We start from the raw sequence: 5,766 nt of genomic DNA on the forward strand, positions 1-5,766 counted from the left end.
ATTTAGTTTTCTGTTTTTTCTAAGGAAGATTCCTCCTTAGCTAACATCCATGCCAATCTTCCTCTATTTTTCAGTGTGTGGGCCTCCAGCACAGCATGGCTGCTAACAGAGCAGTGGAGGTCCACTTCTGGGAACCAAACCCGTGTCGCCGAAGTGGAGCACACTGAACTTAACCAGTAGGCCACCAGCGCTGGCCCTGCATTTAGTTTTTAAAACTGATATGCTTAATGTCTTGGTACATTTTTCTCTGGTTAATTAATGTTGTCTTACTTTATTCTAATGTTTTATTACATCAAAATTCATTTATCCTTCTCCAACTCAAGGGCATTTTCATTACCGCCTTTACACACACACACTCACATGTAATGTCTAAACAATTTTAAACAACACATGGAGCAAAACCAAATTTAAGACTGTGGTTGCCTCTGGGAATGGAGGGGAGCAGAAAGTATATGCTATATTTATTCATGTTATTTTCTTACTCTAAGAAAAGAACTCTGATAGAAAATATTAACATGTAGTAAATCTGGAAGCATGGATACATATGCACCTGATCTATTGTTCTATGTTTTTTTTTTTAACTTTTCAAATACTTCATAGATCACTAAAGAGAGACAGATAGACTGGGGTTCAGTTTTGGGATATGCAGTATTCTTTGCCTCTTCTCTTTCTCAGAATACTCATAACCAGGAAACTGTGTCAAAACCAGAGATCTTTTCTAGAAAGGGGAATCATGAGCCAGGAATGGAAAGGAAAGGAGAAGCTGGTCTCACACCTCTACTCCTTGCCAAAGAAATTAAAGAAAATGTTAGAGAATTCTAAGGATTTTTTTTTTTCCAAAATTGAGCAAGAGTAGATGGCTCTTGAGGATGGAAAAAGTCCCTGGGCTTTAGGATCAGCATAGGAGATTATTAGAATGAGAGATGCCCAAGTATTGGTACAAAGATACAAACAAACAAGTTCAGGAGAAGATGATGAACCATTAGGCAGGTGCATCAACGGTAAACTATTTCTGCTCATCTTTTGTGTGGACTCTCCTACAACTGCCCCTAGATGGACTGGTAAACAAAGAGCTGTCCCTATTTGCAAAACATGAAGTAGGGGACTTCAGATTGCCTGGATGCCAATACTAAGGAATGACATTCTATTCTTCTCTGGATGTGAAGGAGAACAATGGAAGCTCTGAACTCAGGGAGCACAGAAAGACAGTGAAGCACTGGGCTCCTGTGCAGAAGTGATGGTCCCTGGGACTAGGCTCAGGTGGGTTGCATACTGACCTGGGCATGGCTGTTGTGTATGGTGGTCACAGGCAAACTATTTGCAGTCTCTGTGTCCCTGGGGCTTCAGTATCTAAAGCTTTTCAAGAGTCAAACTTTTTTACTCTCATGTGATCACAGGGCAGCAGAAATCCTTGAGGAGCAAGGCTCAGAGAAGAACTTTGCTTTGGCAGATTCACTCGGAGATATCGAATGTATGTCATCTTCTTCCCTACATCTTTCTTGGCTAACATCCTTTTCAAGTCACCTACATATCCAAACACATCTTCCTTCTGTTATTAGATCCTAGTCTTTTCAAAAATTATATTTAAATACAACCATATCCTAACAACAAGATCAGGAAGATTGATACTACATTTAAGCTGAAAAATATAGTTTCCTTATATGGATAGATACATTACTTGGATAAATACATGCGATAATATAGGGACTGTACCCTAAAAATGCAAACAGTAAGGATGAATCCTATGTATAGCTCATTGAATGTTGAGTCTGCTTGTGCATACTTAGCAGTTTCTAGTATATTCTGCATACTCAAATGTAACAGGCATTTATTCTCTTTATGGAATTTCACTACCAACTTTTCTGAATTCAATATTAATAGCTTCAATATATATATTTTTCACATTATGGACCATGGGTTGAAATTATGGTTCTTGGTTATCAATATTGTTGCAGCAGTCAACCTGTGATTCAATGTGACTTTGAGGATGTAACCATAAGATTTGGGGCTTGTTTGTTATAATAATAATAATTTTCTTTTAGCTGACTGTTATGACACAATTATTAAGACAAGGATAGATACAATAAACTTGTTGATTAGAAGGGAGAGTCTAAAGAAAAATCAAGACATAAACGGACAGTTTATTTTTTGCAGAAGTTGGATTACAAAGATTGGATAAACAGATAAAAAGGTACAGGGACATAAAATGAATTTGGCTTCTTATCTCACATCAAAGTATAAATTAAACTCCAAGTGGGTTCATGCCTCAAACATACAAACCAAAACCACAAATCCTTTATTTTGAGTTAAGTATGGGTTACAGAAACAACACCTATTGAGAATGAACCACTACAGACAATACTGACAAATTCAACTATATTAAAACTAAGCATGTGTGTTCATCCAAAAAATATTACAAATAATTTACAAAACAAACCACAAGTATATTGAAGAAATTTTCATTGCATATAACTAACAAAAGATTATTATCTCAATTAAACAAACAACTCTTACAAACAAATAAGAAAAAAATAAGTGGCTCAATAGAAATACCACAAACAGATATTTCACAGAAGATGAAATGTACGTGGTCCATAATATGTGAAAGACTCTCAGTCTCATAATAAGGATGAAGCCAACTCAAGGAGGACAGAATGCATCCCTACCCTCTTAGACTCTTACCGTCCCTACCTCTGAAGTCCCTGGAATGAAAGATAACTCTTTCCTGTTTGAGAATATAAGAGGCAGGGTTTTATTTTGTTATAAACTACAACTTCTTCAGCCTCAAGTTCACATATCAAAATAGTCTCAAACCACTAAGATAATTGAATTATGCCACTTTTATAGATGCCAATTTTATGAAACTATGTATGGTAGATTCTTTTTTTTATTTTATTATTATTTTTTTGTATTGTGGTAACATTGGTTCATAACATTGTATAAATTTCAGTTGTACATCATTATACTTCTGTTTCTGCATAGATTACATCATGTTCACCCCACAAAGACTAATTACAATATATCATCACACGCATGTGCCTAATCATCCTTTTAGGCCTCCTCCCTTCCCCCTTTCCCTCTGGTAACCACCAATCCAATCTCCATCTCTATGTCTTTGTTTGTTGTTGTTTTTATCTTTCACTTATGAGTGAGATCATACGGTATTTGACCTTCTCCCTCTGACTTATTTTGCTTAGCATAATACCCTCGAGGTCCATCCATGTTGGCGCAAATGGCTGGATTTCATCGTTTCTTATGGCTGAGTAATATTCCATTGTGTATATATACCACATCTTCTTTAGCCATTCATCCCTTGATGGGCACTTAGGCTGCTTCCAAGTCTTGGCTTTTGTGAATAATGCTGCAATGATCATAGGGATGCATGTATTTTTATGCATTCATGTTTTCATGTTCTTTGGATAAATACCCAACAGTGGAACAGCTGGATCATATGGTAGTTCTATCCTTAATTTTTTGAGAAATCTCCATACTTTTTTCCATAGTGGCTGAACCAGTTTGCATTCCCACCGGCAGTGTATGAGAGTTCCCTTCTCTCCACATCCTTTCCAACGCTTGTTTTTTCCTGTCTTGTTAATTTTAGCCATTCTGATGAACGTGAGGTGATATCTCATTGTAGTTTTGATTTGCATTTCCATGACAGTTAATGATGTTGAACATCTTTTCATGTGCCTGTTGGCCATCTGTATATCTTCTTTGGAGAAATGTCTGTTCAAGTCTTTTGCCCATTTTTTAATTGGGTTGTTAGTTTTTTGTTGTTGAGATGCATGAATTCTTTATATATTTTGGATATTAACCCCTTATCAGATATATGGTTTGCAAATATCGTCTCCCAATTGTTAGGTTGTCTTTTCATTTTGTTGATGGTTTCCTTTGCGGTGCATAAAGTTTTTTGTTTGATGTAGTGCCATTTGTTTATTTTTTCTATTGTTTCCCTTGCCTGGTCAGACTTGGTACTTGAAAATTTGTTGCTAAGACCAATGTCGAAGAGTGTACTGCCTATGTATGGTGGATTCTGTTATCATTCCAGAGAGATAAACTTTAATAAAGACAACTCTCAGTAATAACTGTGTTGGGGTGAGAAATGTCAGCTCCCCTGCCTCACAGGAGGCGTAAGGCTTGGGTAAAATTCATATGGTCTTAACAATTAGATAATGTGGAAATTAGTCTCTACCTATAACCACGGTCTTGCATAAATCTTTTCGTCACCCAATCCCCGTTCTCCCACATTGTTCTGAGAATACCATCCCCCAAAATCACTATATCATGATCCCAGGGCTTAGGTTCTCCTCCTATGGAACACGATGCCAAAAAACTGAGTTTAGACAGTTGAAATCATTTGTCAAACATCCCAGAGTTAGATACAGAGCAGAATCAGAATTTGAGTCCAAGTTTAAATATACTTAGCCATGCTGTTATCTAGCTATGATAAAGATCTTGCTGATAAAAGAGTTAGGTATTCTGAAACACAGAACACCTTTCACCTTGACTCATTCTAGAAACCTGACCCTAATATGATGACAAAATCATTAAAGAAAAGTTAACCTACTGATTATTTTTCTCAAGGCTCCCTTCGTGTCCCTGTTCCTCAGGCTGTAGATGAAGGGGTTCAACATTTGAGGAACCACAGTGTACATCACTGAAGCCACTACAGTCCTCCTGGAAGAGACGATAACTGCAGAACTAATGTACACCCCTAATCCTGTACCATAGAATAAAGTCACAACTAAGAGATGAGATCCACAGGTGGAAAAGGCTTTATATTTTCTGCCAACTGTTGTCATTCGCAAAACAGAAGAGATGATTTGAATATAAGAGAAAATGATCACAGAGAGAGAAATACCACTCAATACACTAGCCATAAAATTAGCCAGGAGGGTATTTATAAAGGAATCAGAACAGGCAAGCTTGACGACCTGAGCAAGTTCACAGAAGAAGTGGGGGATTTCCAAGTCTGTGCAGAAGGACAGCTGCAAAGCCATCAGAGTGTGGAGCAGGGCATCCCCAATACTAATGCTCAAGGAGAGTAGAATCAACAGTCCACAGAGGCGGGGGTTCATGATGATTGTGTACATCAGGGGGTGACAAATGGCCACATAGCGGTCAAAGGCCGTTGCTACCAGGAGGCAATTTTCCAAAACTACAAAAATCAAGACAAAGCAGAGCTGGCTGAGGCAACCTACGTAACTGATGCCCTGATTCTTTGCTTGAATGTCCAACAGCATCTTTGGAATTGTGGCTGTGCTTAAACATATGTCAGTAAGAGACAGATTGTAAAGAAAGAAGTACATGGGGGTATGAAGGTGGGAGTCAGAAAGGACAGCCAGGATGATCAGGGTTTCCCAGGATGGTGACAACGTACATGGACAGGAAAAGGCAGAAGAGGAGAGGCTGCAGTTCTGGATCATCTGTCAATCCCAAGAGAAGGAATTCTGAAACATCTGTTCGGTTTCTATTGTTGATGAATCTGATGGAAAACATGGGTTACAAGAAAATAAAATGAATGGTCCCTGGACCAGCAGCAGCAGTACCTGTGAATCTGTTAGAAATGCCAATTCTGGGTCCCCAGTCCAGACTTACTGATGATAAAAGCTCCAGAAGTAATGACCAACAGTCTTTTAACAAGCTCTCCGGATAATTCTGGCATACACTTATGTTTGAGAACTGTTGCTCTAGAAAAATGCTCATCTATATCGTGAACCCAAGTGAATATTCAAACTTTTCCCTCTGCTTATTTCTCCCTATATC

General features: G+C 38.1%; 1 pseudogene; it reads right to left on the minus strand.

The window, feature by feature from the left end:
- Positions 1–4,547: 4,547 nt before the first annotated feature.
- On the minus strand, positions 4,548–5,499 carry LOC131394210 (olfactory receptor 7G2-like; annotated as a pseudogene).
- Positions 5,500–5,766: the final 267 nt, after the last annotated feature.

This window comes from Diceros bicornis, chromosome 30 (genome assembly GCF_020826845.1).
Source record: "Diceros bicornis minor isolate mBicDic1 chromosome 30, mDicBic1.mat.cur, whole genome shotgun sequence".
Taxonomy (NCBI): Eukaryota; Metazoa; Chordata; class Mammalia; order Perissodactyla; family Rhinocerotidae; genus Diceros; species Diceros bicornis.